General features: G+C 40.9%; 1 protein-coding gene across 13 annotated transcripts in view; it reads right to left on the bottom strand.

Moving 5' to 3' along the window:
- Positions 1 to 16,204, bottom strand: part of ATP2B2 (ATPase plasma membrane Ca2+ transporting 2) — a 368,365-nt gene that overhangs the window by 220,796 nt on the left and 131,365 nt on the right. For all 13 annotated transcript variants that reach the window (XM_081847766.1, XM_081847763.1, XM_081847761.1 and 10 more), the window contains exon 3: positions 1,161 to 1,252. The gene's annotated coding sequence lies outside the window, so the exon portion shown is untranslated. The remainder of the gene's footprint in view (positions 1 to 1,160; positions 1,253 to 16,204) is intronic.

The following is a 16,204-nucleotide window of genomic DNA, read 5'->3' as shown; positions in this document are numbered from 1 at the left end:
TGCAGGTAATGTGGTCATTTAGCTCACGTTGTGGAAAGTAACAGTGCATCACCAGAACACAATACACATTTCCATGTAAAATAACATTTAGATAATCTCTGCATCTTATATGAATGAGTAAGACTCAGATGCACATACAAAATATTTTGAAAATGAGCTTGATTGTGTAATGCAAATAATTTCTGTTCGGGGAGGGGGTGCAATCAGAATACCAGAAAATGATTCCTGCCATGAAGGATACTGCAGACAGATCAACTACTAATTTTATATTCCCTTGAATAATTCACTATCAATGCAATTCTAGTATCAAGTGTTAAAATGTGCTTCTTTTATAACATGGTCCTGCGCATGTATATTGAAAAGTGCCACTGAGTTCAATGAAACGTTCTTGCTGCAATCCCATGATCTGGGACTAAGCCTCACTGAATTAAATGTAACTTATAAGAAAGTTAATATGTGCTGTTAAGCTGCAAAAAATCCTATACCTACTTTTCTAGGAATAAGCCAAGGAAAGGCAAGTGACTTACTTCTGAGTAGACATGTATAGGACGGCACTATTAGTTTCTAACTGAATATCCATATAGCCCTACAGTGTCAGTATTGTCATAATATAGAACAGAACGGCATTCTCAGAAAGAGGGAGCTTCTTAGCAGGATTCAGTCAAAAGGTCCCACTAGTGTAAACACATGCAAGGACATCCACTAGCACAAAGGGGCTTTCCCCACTGCTATCCCCATATGCCTCCTTATTGGTTTGGGGTGGGGTCCGAAGAATCTCCAGAAGAGCACACAGGGTGAGATAAAGTGGGCCACTCGGTCTCCCTGGGGAGGTTGCAAACTCTCCTTCCTTGGAGGTTTTTAAGCAGAGGTTGGATGGCCATCTGTCATGGATACTTTAGCTGAGATTCCTGCATTGCAGGAGGTTGGACTAGATGGCCCTCAGGGTCTCTTCCAACTCTACAATTCTAAGTTTATGGAACAATTGCCAGACTGCTGTGTTCCATTCCTCCCAAATATTTTCAGGATTATAGTGAACCAACCATTTTCATTTGTCTGACTGGTTTCTTTTCGCTAGCAATGAAACTTGATTACAGTATTTAAGCTTAATAGATAAGCTAAAGATTATTTAGAATGCTTTGAGAACATCATACAAAACTCACAGTGCTGATTTATCCTTAGAAATGAGTTGATAAACTGGAACTGGAGTCACATCACCAGCTTCTTCTAGGGTTAATCAATCTTGATGTCGCAACTGGGGAGAGAGGAAAAAACACAACAGAAAGATTCAAGATGACAAGCTATAAAGGACACAAGTGAAGTAGGAGAATAGCAGCAGACTACAATACTGCGATATCAGATTCTAACAATATATGTATGGTTATAGATATAAGCTCATGAAGGGTTCTCCTAATGTCTCAGTTATACCTTGCATGCAAAAAAATGTTCAGGCTTGCCCACTAAACATTGTATAACCTCACTGAGCTTTTACAGCAGGTATGCTTCCTAAGACATTTAAGCCTTCCCTCTTATTAAAAAAAAAAAGAATTTCACATGTAAAAATCAGTTTTTGCTTAATCTCACCAGATGGTAATGCCATCATCTAGAATGTGCATTTGATTTCACTCCCACATTGTTTTGCATTAATATTTACACATGACATAAACAGCATGAAGAGGCTAAAACATTTTGGATGTTCTAGGAGATGTGGGTCTTCCATCAGATAACAGTGCTGAGTCTCCTCTTCCTCTTTGCTGGTAGTGATGCAGAACATCTGACTTGATGCCACCATTTCACTGGCTCCAGTTTCAGGTCCATTTCAATCTCATATCTGAAGCATCAAACCTGCTTGCAAAGTTAGTATAGGGCATTTCACACTCCTCCTGTCCCAAGCAATAGGATATTCAGCCTGCTGGTTCTCTTCTAGAAATCTGATAGAATTATAGAATGATCTTACAGGTGAAGAATTATAGGCCCAGTTTGCACACAACGCTTCAATAATGTGTGGCATGCAAGTAGCCACTGCTAAAATGTTTATTAGTTGCTTCGCCCCTGTTCCCTTCTTTCCCCTGCAGCAGAAGAAACAAACCAGAGGCTGGCATGCCATTGCAGCAAATCAGTACTCATGCTTTGTTTTTTCCCCACTAGCAGCTGGTGAGGCAGAACAGGTGGGGGACTCATAGCTTTCCAATGCAGTGTGGTGCAACAGTGCCCTACCCCATGCCGCCTCACTGGCCGTCACTGTTTCTCTCCTAACCAAACCATGATGGCAAGCCAAGAACAAAGGGCAGCATGTAACAGGAAGCAAGCCACTGCCGACTTCTCTGGCACACTGAAGGAGTGGGTCAGGAACACTCCAGGGACTTTTGAGCAGCCTGCCCCCAACACATTGCTCATTCACTTTAAAGCATTATTTAATTCAAACTGTGACTTAAAACGATGTGTAATATTGTTTTATTTCCTGATTTGTGTGCCATTTTTAAAGGCATAATTGCCCTTTCAAAGCCGTGTATAAAATTTCAGGAGAAATCATCAGCATCCAGTTAATGCCCCCTTAAATTTCAACAGCACCAGTTAAAACTTGAGTAGTGATTAAGAAAACGAGCAGCAATTAAGAAATAATAATAATCAAAATCAAAATAAATATGTTTGACTTATTGGGCAACTACTGCTGGGGAACAGAAGCAAATGCACAAAACAGTACTGGGTTATACTCTCTGGGCCAGTGCCATGTTCTATGCAGCAGCACCCAGCATATAGCTGGCAATAAATTTTAAGTACAAACAGTAGTAGTTCCAATGGTGCATCCTCACTTAATCTAACAGGTCTGAGCACAGCAAAATCCAAAATTCAATCAGGCCCCTCCATCCCTTGCAGATGAGTGTAACTTCCAGATGCTTTGGGGTGAATATTTTTTGGCTGCTGCTAATTGCCCATTAATCAGTGTCTATTTTCTCCATCAATTAGCAGATTCCACCATGCTCAAGAGACAATGGAATTTATATCATATTGCATGATACAACAGCAAAGATCATAGAATCATAGAATCATAGAATCATAGAGTTGGAAGAGACCACAAGGGCCATCGAGTCCAACCCCCTGCCAAGCAGGAAACACCATCAGAGCACTCCTGACATATGGTCGTCAAGCCTCTGCTTAAAGACCTCCAAAGAAGGAGACTCCACCACACTCCTTGGCAGCAAATTCCACTGTCGAACAGCTCTTACTGTCAGGAAGTTCTTCCTAATGTTTAGGTGGAATCTTCTTTCTTGTAGTTTGGAACCATTGCTCCGTATCCGCTTCTCTGGAGCAGACATGTGATAGCAACAAAAGATAACAACAAAAGAAGTAGAACACCTCTTTCCTCCCACCCAAAGCTCTTCCGTGTGATGCTGTATACTTTAACTCAGACACATTCTAATCAAAGTGTCCAACAATCTCTCTGATGAGTCTACTTTCTATCAGAAATGGAAGTGGGGAAAGGGGCAAGGACAATGACCTATCCTATCTTCAGTCTGCTCTTAGAAAGTACAGCATGCAGGACACTTCTGTGCTTGGGTTGCCATTGTTTGCAGAAAGGTTTTCATTCATTTTCATTTAGTTAGCATTTTTATTTTCTAGGTTTACTTAGTCTAGCCTGATTGATCTAATCTTCATTCTCAGTGAGTCTAAGAATTTCATTTCACGTTTGAAATAAGAAGCCCTGGAGCATGGCAATGACATCATCATATACCAAGGTGCTGTGTTATTCATGTTGCGAACGAAGCCCAAGATAGAAACAAAGCCCCTGTTGTGTGTTCATCCAGACTGCAATTTTCCATAGATCAGTTGTTGCCTCTTTTGAGCATATGGTGGAGGGAGTAAACATTCACTGGAAAGTATAGATTTAAAATGGCCTCAAATAAACATGGTCCCATCAACAAGGAGAAAGGATTCATTTTATTACTAGGTTTTAGTGTTTTAGTATTGTTATGAGTTTGTGGGTACAAGACACTTCTAAATTCCTGGACCCAGTAAGTGTTAGAATTTAATCAAGCTTCCTGAACCCCTGGATCCAGCAATTGTTAAAATATAAGCCAGGTCAGCTTCCTCATGAGGTAATTGCCTGGAAGACGAGTCAACAAAGGAAAGGTAATGAGCCATTAAGAACGCCAAGGAGAGAAGACTCTGTGCCAGACAGAAAATGGGTGGGGCTCCTCCTCCAATCTGGAGATAGAAGACAAAGTCAGAGTTTGATTTAGAGTTCTGGGGTTGGCCATGATGTGAGGCTGCAGGCTGTTAAAGGCAAAAGCTGGACAGAGGGGTCAGAGAATGGTGGTTGATTTCTGGTTGAATCCAAGACTGAGGCCAATGGAGAAGCAAGACCCTCTTGGGGTGTTGATGCTGTGAACACCTCCATTGTAGCCTCAGGTTGTATATATGTGTAAATAACCCATATATCATAAAGGCACCACGGTCTCTGCTGTGCCTCATTCCCAAAAGAAAATACAGACCCTAGGTAAACGCATGGAACTCCTGGAAAGTCACGCTGCTTGAAGATCAGGGTCACGCAACAGTGTTTTATTTTGTTTTGTTTTGTTTTAGGAAATTTTATTTAACAGAATTATTTACTTCTCCAAAAATACAATATGCTAAAGGCAGAACAGAGAAAACCAAATCACACTCTTTATAATCAGATTGCTCAGTATGTTCCACGGACTATTCCTGTCATTTGCATATTGCATTATAAAATGCATCAAGTTTAAAAAGGAATTTAAATCAAACTTTCATTGCCAAAGCACACCACAAGGTGGCAAGATTGTAAAAATAAAGATTAAATAAAGATTAGAAGCACATTCAAGTAATGGCATTCAGAGTGAAATTTGAATTTTAAATTATTACAACATCCTTTGCCTTTGCATTAGTTTAAAATGCATGCAGCCATCACTGCCCCCATGCTTACAGTAGATGTTCTTTTTTTCAAACTCATCTAACCCCACATTATAATCTAAGAATGATAACACTGACCTACTTTACAGGGCTGTAAGAATTACCAAGATAATTGTGTATAGTGTTTAAAGCACTATGCGCTGGATGCAGCTGAGCAGGGGCTCTAGAGGGAGCCAGTGCAATGAGTCCTGCTAATGCAATGGGGCTTTCCCCCCTCTCCTCCCCCTGTGCACTCCAAGTCCCCCCCAAATTGGCTCTGCGGGCTCTGGAGAACCCCCCAAAATAATGTGTGGGAAGAAGAGAGAGGAGATCACCAATGGCTTCAAGTTACAAGAAAGGAGATTCCGACTAAACATCAGAAAGAACTTTCTGACAGTAAGAGCTGTTCAACAGTAGAACAGACTCCCTCAGGAGATTGTGGGCTCTCCTTCCTTGGAGGGTTTTAAGCAGAGGTTGGCTGGTCATGGATGCTTTAGCTGAGGTTCCTGCATTGCAGGGGGTTGGACTAGATGACCCTTGGGGGTCACTCCCAACGCTACAATTCTATGATCATTCCACTGTGCAAACTGAAAGGCTTGACATGGTGGAACAACTGAAAGAATGTGGCACTCCTTATCTATGTTTCAAAGACCTGCAACATTTACCGGTATGTATGATTGTATTTTCAACTTGCAACTTTACAACTTCTGAATAAGGATATTTGAACTAATGGAATACTGTACATAAATATGCTGCTGCAGTGGGTATACCAAATTAAAGTGTAGAGTGGTATTGTGATTCTGTTGTGCTAGTGATTATTCCACTGTAACCACTACAGCAGAAATAATATAGTGCAACTGACTTTTGGGGTTGGTGTGTTGTGCAACAAGCACTGGCGGAGGAAGAGGAGGGCGGGGGGGAGCGCACCCCCCCCAGCAGCACAATCCCGGTGGGGTGCCATCGTGGCTGCCCCCCCCATGCTGGGAACCACGCCCCCACAGGCAGCGTGCCACACCCTCAGGACACACGCCAGCCCTGCCCCCGCCTGATCTCTGCCCCCTGGTGCCAGAGCATGAAGCTCCGCCACTGGCGACAAGCACACAAAGTGCAATGAGATTGAGTATTGGAGGGGGAGGGTATACAATAAAGGTATTATTATTAGAAAGTGGTGGCGTCCCTTGCATAAAGGACAAAAATGGGTGAAGTGGAAACTTTCTAAACAATCCTCCCGCAGGGTTTAATAGTGCCCCCACATTGTGGGGGAAAGTATGCACTGTGCAGAAAGTATGTTCCTGGTGGCCATGAATCCTCAATGCATGTAAATTATTTCTGTACAGTGCACACTTAGCCTGCATCCGCAACATGGGGGCACTAGTATACCCTGTTTGGAGAATATTTTTTTCCTTCAAAGGAGCAGAACTGAGCTGCAATTCAAAATATTCAATGTATAGAATTTTGTATTTAGGAAAATGCTGTTCTTTCCCCCAGAGAGCTCTGCCCTTGCTATTGCAAATTGCTCAGAGGGATATGATTATGTAAGTATTCAGAGAATTTGTGATGTATTGCCTCAACCCCATGTCAGAAATATTGGGTAGATTTATTGCTTTAGGGCAAGGATAGGAAGCCAATGGTGTCACTGGACTGTAGCTGCCAATCAACCCCTGTCAGAATGGCCAATGGTCTGGGAGTATGGGAGTTTTAATCCTACAACATCTAGAGGGTCACAAGTTCCCCAACCCTCTTTAAATGGTTGACCACTACCCATGTACTACCATTTCAGCATAGGAATGCTGAGACTACTACAGCTGCCCATGTACCAAGTGGTAACCTAAGCAGAGTTATACATGCAACTACTTTGTATTCTAGTAATCTTTATGCTCCTGCTACTGTTCAGGCATCTGGGGAAGCAGGAGAGTGGTTAAAATTCTTCTCATTGCTTTGCAGAATGATACAGTTGACCAACTCACTAAATGATTATATCATTAGGAACTCTCTCCCAGGAGACTCTTGCCAGGTGCCTGCTGTAATGCCTTTTTGGCATCAAGTAAAACCCTTGTTTATTTTCCTGGCTTTTTACCATCCAATGAGTTTTTATCATGGAGTTTTACGGCCTCTATTTTCCTGCCATTTTTATGGATTTCCCTGAAATATTCTCATTCTATTTTGACTTTTTTTAAACTCCCCTTTGTATTGAAAAGCCTGTTAAATTATAACACTGTACTAAGTCAATGGTCAGAAACAGCCATCTGTTGTATTCAACTTCTCTTTCCTTTTTCTTAAAGGTTTCCCCCTCCCTATACATCAAGGCCCTGCCATTTGATTAAAAGTTTGTGTTGTTAATTTTATTTATATACTTCAGGTTAATTGTTGTCCCTACAGGGCAAATAAAACCAGTACAAAAATGCCTTATATGAATGCAAGGTAAATTCACCTTTGGTATAAATAGCACATCAAGCTACACCTTGCTTGTGTATTTACTAATATTAATATCCTGGGCATCTTTACCAATCTGGAACTTGATAGTTACTTTAACCTTACCTCCAAAGCAAGGTCTTTAAATGTCTTGACCTCATATACCAATGATACAGCATATCTTTGGACTACTAACGTATTTCAGAGTCAGTCCATTATTTGATCCAGTATTTCATGAGTGAAAACAGTTGTCCCTAGAGTCATGCTTCTCAATGTAACTTTCTCAAATATAGGTCACTGAGCAGTTCAAGGGAATCAACAGGGATATTTCCCTTGCCAATATCCAGAGGAGACTTCAATAACCTGGCATCTTCCCGATGTTTTGGACTGCAACTCTCCTCAGCCCCAGCCAACACAGCCAATCATCAGGGATGATAGGAGTTATCGTCTAATAGTATCTGGAGGCCACTGGAGTGGGGAAGACTATTCTAGACAAATATTGTCTACCAGAGTCACTAAAACAGTCTTAGTTCCATTATCAGGCTGAATGGTTGAAAAAGACATAACAAATGGAAAATGAAATGAATGTGGCTGCCAGAAATGAAATGAATTGTATAAAAAGTATATTCGTATTGTTTAGTCATGACTAAGAATTGGCTGGGAAGAGTTAGGAAAATTAGCACTTGAGGTGGAAGAGGGAGCTAACAATGGTTAAGCAATTGCACCTGCACAAGGCCAAATATGTGTGAAATGATAGGATCCATATTAATTTCAATATTTCTTACACTACAGAGGAAAAAATGTACACGGATTTAAAAGGATTATTGTAACAAGTAAAATTGAAATAGTCTAACGAGGAAAATGTGCACATAAGCATATTCTGAGAGAAAAAACAGTATTGAGAACTGCCCTGCCCTTGTTCCTTATTTTAGAATCATCAGTCTTCTTTCCAGTTTCCATGATAATGCACCCCTTTCTTTTCCAGGCTAGGTCTCATATTTTAATTCTGTTAAAGCAAATAAAGGTACAAGTCACTGCAATTCTTCATTATTTCAGAAAAGCTTTCGTATCACCTCAACACACTATCAATAATGCTGCTTCAAAAACATATGAGAAAGTATTTTATAGTTTAATAGAAAATGAAAGAGCAGGCAAAATTAATTAACAACGCAGCATGGTTTTCTCTTCCTATTGTTTTGATAAATATCAGTTAAATGGTGATTTATATGGTAGAAAATAAAAAATAAAGTGCTGGTACTCATGTTGATAAAATTGCCTCAGGTGCCAGAACAAAATGGTTGCCAAGGGCAGCCCCAAAAAAGAAGTGATGGTACTCTGTACTAGCAAGCACAATCTCTCTCACACACACAACATTACAGATAATAAAATTATTCATATACTACTGGGTTAAATTTCAATTTACTGGTTGTAAATGACCAAATGTGAAACATATTTACTTCATAACCATTTTGCTGAACTAGGACAAGTATTTACTACCAAAGATTAACAAATAAATCAAAGGCTCTAGCAGCAGTTTAGCACTTGATAACAAGCTCTTTTCCCTTAACAACTGAATAGGCCCATTATTAGCGTGCCAACTCAAATCTGGTCTTCTAATGCAAACTTATCTGCAAGGGAGGGGGAAAACGAATTACAGAGAGTATTAATAGCAGTCACTAAAAGAACATTGTAGGATTCCATGAATAAGAACACTGGCTTTTCCCTCTGTGACTTCAGAAATATCATGCAAACTTGAAGGAATAAAAATAGAAAATGTACTTTTCTCTCCCAAATTAACTGAAGTCATCCAACTGAATGCTTAGTTCCTGAAGGCTTTAAAAATAACATATTTGTCCTTCTGTAGTTTACCCTGAACTGACATCAGACTGAAAAATGAGTTTTGTGCCCAAACAAACAAAAAAACCACCCAAGTACTAATGTATAGGAAAGCTTTCTAAAACACTTAGCCTAGCAAGGAGAAGCCATGATGACATAGGCTATTTGCTCTTGTTTTCATGGCCCTTTAGAATAAAAAGCAAACATATAATGACAAAATCCTTAAGAGCCCAAATCACCCAATTTGGTAATTTATGATGAGAACAATACATCTGGCACCAGCTTGGCTGCAGGAGTTGCCGGAAGGAAGCATACAAGGCTGCTTTAGGGATACAGCCATCATAAGGACTCCACTCTGTATTTGTGTAGGGTTTATGTCCTGATCCCCTGGCCTACCTGGCAGACAGTGTGCCAAGTCCAGAAGCCAATCCACATAACCCAAGTCCAAAGACCAGGAAATGCAATCCAGGCTCAGTCCAAGTAAGCCAAGATTGGCTCAGCAGCCAATCTCAAAGTAGAAACTCATGAAGGTCCAACCCAGGCAAGGTCCCCCAACATGGGCAGTTGAGCAGCCACAGTACACCAGCTCTGCTACCTTCTTATACTGTGCCTGCTGATTGCAGCATCTGGGCTTGATGAGGCATGTGACCCTCACCTGCTCTCAGCTTGCCCCAGCTGAGGAATCACATGCCTCCTTCCCCACCTTGCCAGCTAGTGAACTAGGCTGCAGGCTCTGGCCTGCCTCTGCTTCCTGGAGTGCCCCACCCGCTGTTCCCTATGTCTTAGGACCTGCCATGTTCATGGGGACGGGGGCCTCTCTTGCTCTGGCGAAGGGTCCCACTGCTCAGCTTCCACACACTAGTCCCTGCCCTCTCATCATCCTCTGTCACCCCATGACTGTTGTCTACAACAACAACCTCTCCTTCCCCATCCCCAGCTTGCTCCTGTGTGACCCACTCCCAGCTGCACCCCTCACCAGGATCCTCTTCCTCCTTTTCCTCCTCCCCGAAATCCTGCCAGTTCATGACAGTTTGCTCCTTAGTCTTTTCTTCTGCTGAAGATATCCCACAAGGCAACAGAAGTTTAGGATCAGTTTTTCTTCTCCTAGATGGGTTACCTTCCCAGGTTGATGAGCCCCACCTGCCCCTCACCTCCCTCTACAGCACTTCCCTCTACGTGTAGAAATTAATTTAGCAGTGATTAATTTAGCCTATGACACACAAAAGATTGTAAGTGAGTCTGCCATGCTGAGATTTGTTAGGCATTCTCAGAAAGGTCCTGACACTTGAGGGTAGGTGGATCTATAATCAAGACATGCCTGTTTTCACCAACTGTGAAAAGATATTTTCTGTTAGTGTTGATTAGCAGATGGACTGTGAAATAGTTTGTCACTCCTAAAACTTTTATTTTAAAAGCAGGCATTGGTTTGAATTTCAGAGTGGCTCTAGAGCCTTTGAATTTGGTTGATGAACAACTTAAATATACACGTTCTTTACTGATATGTTATTCACTTCTGATAGAGAACACAAGCAGCTGCCAGTCTTGCAGTCTGAAAGGGAACATAGGATTCAACAGTGGGTGGGCTGATTCAGGATTAATACAAAATGGCATCTCTGTGCAATCCTAGCTATGTCATAAATGTAGCAGTACAGGTTCCTTCTCAAAGGCGATGTTTCGGAGATGTAAGGAATCAGTGGTCTTTAATTCGAAATTCTGACAGTAAGGAGCAAGTGCTTAACTTTCTGCACTGCCATGACCCACCTACATAATTCCTTTTGGGGAGAGGAGGAGGTTGTCCTTTTCTAACCTTGAAATAAATAAGAGGTGGCCGGGTGGTGTGAATCTCCCTTGAACACTTGCAAAACCTTTGCAGCTTCACACCAGCCTTTCTTTCTGGTGGTTATTCTAATGGTTATTCTTACAGTCTTCTGCATTTGGCCCTACAATCTGAGGTTGTCTAGTATGCTATCTGCAAAGTACCGGAGAGCCCTGGCTGTTTATCTTTTTTGCTGAAGCAGAACACAGGCTTAAAAAAAATATTAAATGAAGCTTAAACCTCTGCTGTTGTGCTTAAAAACAACAACAACAACAACAACAACAACAACAACAACAACAACAACAACAGAGAGATGTTTGGTGCTGTTAATCCAATATTTTGGACACTCATACTTCTTGAAATATCCACGGCCATAGAGAAACATAAATACATACAGAAAAACATAGAAACAGAGCAGCACAAGACTTTGTTGGGGCCGAGATCAGACTTGGGTGGGGGAATCCTTAACTTCATGCTTTGCTTCAGGAGAGGAGAGGGAAGATAATGAGAATTAGGGGACCTTCTTGAAGGAAATGGGCTATGACATGGGGACTTAGGGAGAAGGAGGCAGCTTGAAAACACGGGGTGCTGCTGTTCCCCAGAATGAGAGTGAAGTGGTGATGGGAAGAAGATAGGATAGATGGTATGAAAAATATGGATGCAAGGATATGGTGGTTTATTTCATGCAAATCCCTTCTCTAGTTCTTAGGTCTGAAATATTCATACTAGCAAGGTATTCAGCAAGGTGTTTCTTACAGCAGCTTATCAGATTTCCACTGCCTAACTGTCAACCATAAAATTAAAGGTAAAACTACAGATTCAGACTTGGCTACTAGCTTTGGCAGGAAGTATGATATCCCCTTTAATTCACATCATAATTTCATGTTCAAAAACTAAGATACTAAGCACAGCTGCTGCATTATTTGATGCATTAGCAGCTGAAGTGTGTGGTTCCTGCATCAGGCAGGTAAAATTGCAGGAAAGAGATCTTACTGTGGAAGCTTGAATTACCATTCTGAGACTTTGCTGTTAATGGGCCTGAAACTGTACACTGCCTTCTTTCCTAAATCGTCTTGTGTCACACCAAGCTAGTTCTCTACTGTAGTTTAAAACTGTATGTGTAGTCCACTGAAAATCATAGGCTAAAAGAAGGAGTTGTCTCCTGGGATAGAAGTGCCTACTTTATGTAGCAGTTATGACTACTGCATTATTGCTCTGAGCATTGTTAGCAAGTACATCTCAACAACCAATATATCTTCCACTTCTTAAGGGTCTTGTAGCAGGAGTTTTAATGGGAGATGGGTGACATTCATAAAGAAAGTGCTGGTCGCAGCTGACCCATATGTAAGTCAATGAAACTGCAACTCTGCTTTCCCTGAAGTCGGAAGTATGGGCAATTTGTTATTTAAGGGGGGAGCAAAGATTTCTGATCTGGATTCTGCATCTCTGACTCCAGATACAAAAGTTGAGACTGCTGAACAGAATATTAGGCTGGGGTATTGTTTATGAGCTTTGTTGTGGGGGGTGGGTGTTGTTTAGGATGTTAATTTTTTGCATCTCTATTTTGGATCTTATGATTTATGTGAAAATTGTTCAATTTGGTTGTGTATATTTTGTTGTTTTTTCATTATGACTTTGTTATGTTTGTATGTTTGAGCATGGTTTTAACTTTTGAAGGGCAGCATACGAATAAAATGACTGATTTTGAAAATGATTGATTAAAGTGATACTCATTTTATTAGGTTTTGTAGTTCAGTTCCCATGGATCAGCTTACCACTTCATTGTCATTTTAATTATCTTCCCTAGAGAGTGTGCATCATCTGTTTTATTTCATAATAGGCCTACATAATATGCACCTTCCTCCCTGTTGTTCCATGTGCCACTTTATTTAGCAAACACTCTAAATTATAATAGAAAATACTATTCACAATCTTTATCATGAATGTGAGTGCGTGTGTGTGTTAGTAGTCCTTCGAGTGACATTTCTGTATCACAGGTTACTAAATATATTTTAAATACATGAGCAATGCCAAACATGTCCACCTTTTCATAAAAGTCACTTTTCTCTGTAATGCTTGGTTTTCTTAATTTATTTAAAACATAAAAAAAGTTTTTCAAAAACATTAAGCAAAATAAGTGCTCTCTCTCTCTCTCTCTCTCACACACACACACACACACACACAGAGAGAGAGGGGAGGAAAACCATTATATTTTAACTTTGTTAAACATTAAATACCTTATCATTATTCTTAACGAAGCAGAAGGCAGAACATAGTCCTATACTTTATCATCCCAGTATAGATAATGTTCAAAATTTTATGAAAGAGTTCCCTGTGGGGGGCTCTGCTAGGGGAGCCTTGGAAGATGGCCGACAATACCATCTCTCCAGCTCACACAAGGTAATTAAGGGGCTGAGATGGGAGTAAATCAGCCTCCCATTTTTCTTCCCAGTGGAAGGGAAGATGCAGCCTCATTCGCGGTTGCCGACAAATCACCCCCAAGTTAGAAAGAAGGAAGGGGTGAGGGCACTGGACGGAAAGCCCTTGAGTGAGCTCGGATGTCCTGGATGCTGTCTCCAAGAGCGACCCAAGTTGCATTTTTAAGATGAAAGATTGAATATAAGAATTATTGCACATGCTTTGAGCGAAGAAAAGGGTATGTTAGCTGCTAATTAAGCCTGCCACTGAGAAGTTAAGAGTGATGGAGTGGATTGGAAAGAAGATAGCATCAAAGAACAACATCTAAGCCGGTATGTTGAAACGGAATGGAAAGGAGGGGGGATAAAAATTTCTCTTTTCTTATTACGATATTACCTAACAACCCCCCCCCCGAAGAACTGTCAATACAACCTATAGCAAGTGAGATTGGAAAATAAACTGTGTGGAAATAAAAATATCATCCAAAGCCTTTGTTTTTTGAAATATCTGGAAAGAAATAAAAGGCTCTCCTGTGACGCAGTATTTAATCGGGATCCGCCATTATGAGACAGACTATGTTGCAGAGATTAATAGCCATAGGGGGAGGCGAGCCATTACTTTGTTATCATGTTTGTATTTTAAGTTTGATTTGGCAAATCTTCCCTGGAAAGGTTAATGTATGGTGCAACTTGTCTGGAAAAATTAATGAGCAAACGCCTAGATTCTATTTCATCAGAACTGAAAAAGATGGCGTCTGCCACCCGAGGAGGACTTTTAGATGGACTCAGCTTAAATAACAGTGTGTGAGGATTTATTGCAAACAAAAGACTTACCAGCTTCCAAAAAAGGGAGAGTCATACAAAGTTCACACAGAAGCATAACATTGTTTACTTTAACTCGCCTGTGGAAATAACTCAGAGGCTATTAAGAAGAAGAAGGATAATATCAAGAAGATTGAAAGATGGGACTGGTGAACACTAAACGCAGCAGAAATATGAGATGATTGGACCTTACTGAACTCAAAGCATGGGAACCCCCAACAAAAAATTTATAATTTGGCAAAATATTTGGACTTTATAATATGTATTGGTATAATTTGGAATAATTAATGTGATGCGATTGGATTGTTAAAATGGAAAACTTAAAAAAATAATTATATATAAAAAAGAAAGAGTTCTCTGTGAGTTTGTATGTGGGTGTGATTTTCTATTGCTCTGCAACTCTTGAGACAGTATATCTTCTATTGCTCTTTACAGATGTTAATCATTCAGAGGAAGAAAATATTTAGACAGGGGAACTGAATGCCCTAGGGCAGTGGTGACCAAACTCGGCCCTCCAGCTGTTTTGGGACCACCATCATCCCTAGCTAACAGGACCAGTGGTCAGGGATGATGGAAATTGTAGTCCTAAAACAGATGGAAGGCCGAGTTTGGCCACCACTGCCCTAGGGCTAGGATGTCCATCCATGGAGCCAGCTTACTGTCAAAGGCCAGCTTACAGCTATAGCACCCATTTGGTCCTCTACAGATCACTTCCATGGAGGCAGCTTCTGAAGGAACATCTATCCACTGTAAGCTGGTTCAATTTAATACATTCCCAGTCTGAGTCCAAGTGAGCTGTCACTGGCAGCACTAGTACCCCATGGAGCCTTTGTAAATCTCTACCGTGGACGTGGCTAGTGGCATAAAAAACATAAAATTTCAATCAATACTGAATCTGGACCAAACTGTCCTATATTTAGTAGTGGATGGTGAAGCAACACAGGCAGGGTGGTGTTGCTCATCTGGCTCTCAATGCTCAGCACTGTTGCCAGTTATTGAGGAAGGAGGTGTGGGGAGCTCAGCACGGTACTAATGCAGCAGCAGAACTGATCAATATTCCCAGCACTCTGCACAAACCATGCCAAGATACCCACAGTCTTGTCCCTTCCCATCTTCCTCTTGGTATTTGACAACGCTTCTCAGCACTGAGAAGACAGGTAACCCAGAGCCACCCTACTTGTGCTGCCCTACCAACCAATACTGTTTAATACATTATGTTACTGGAGTCTTTACAGAAAGATGATGTCCAAGAAGCTTGAATGATTGAGGGAGAACAGAGCTATGTTGTACTTAAGGGTTGCCATATGTCGGCAATTTCCCGGATATAGTTGTGATTCGCTTGAATGTCCAGGAAAATCTGGACATTATGGCAACCCATGTCGGAAGCGTAGATTTTGGGCAAAACTAAAGATCAACAACTTTTGTGTTTGGATTTTCACTTTTTGAAATATGGCAGCCCTATACTAGCTGTTGTGGGAGCGAGAGATGAGGTTTTAACATATACAGATGTACAAACTGTGAGTGTGTGTGTATGTCTGTGTGTGTGTGTGTGTGTGTGTGTGTTGAGGTCACACTTAAGATAATTAAATTTAGTATTTTTATGAGTTAAGCCTAAGGCAACATGAAGCAGTTCGTCATCATACTGCATTCTCCATCAGTACTTACAACATCAATATCACAGTATTATTTGGTGGAAATGCCTCGGGTTTAATGCATATTCCAGCTGTCAGAAGCAATTTCTCTGCTCAGTGAACTAGCACTCTTGCTTTTTTATTATTATTATTTACCACTCTATAGTGATATCACCATAGATCAGGCAAGTCTAGGCTAGTCAGAGTTAGAGAAAGGATTCTTGTCTACAGATGCTAAGATGGGCCCTACAGAAAAGTAGATATGTTCACTACAGTTATCCCAATATCTATACAGAACAGTACAGAAATTCTACAGCTATCAGCTATGTTTTATGTTTTCATGCAGCTCAGGTGTTGAGGCATCA

Source organism: Podarcis erhardii, assembly GCF_964252035.2.
Source record: "Podarcis erhardii genome assembly, chromosome: 2".
Taxonomy (NCBI): domain Eukaryota; kingdom Metazoa; phylum Chordata; class Lepidosauria; order Squamata; family Lacertidae; genus Podarcis; species Podarcis erhardii.
The sequence above is the reverse complement of the archived record's forward strand: the minus strand, read 5'-3'. Positions and strand labels throughout refer to the sequence as shown.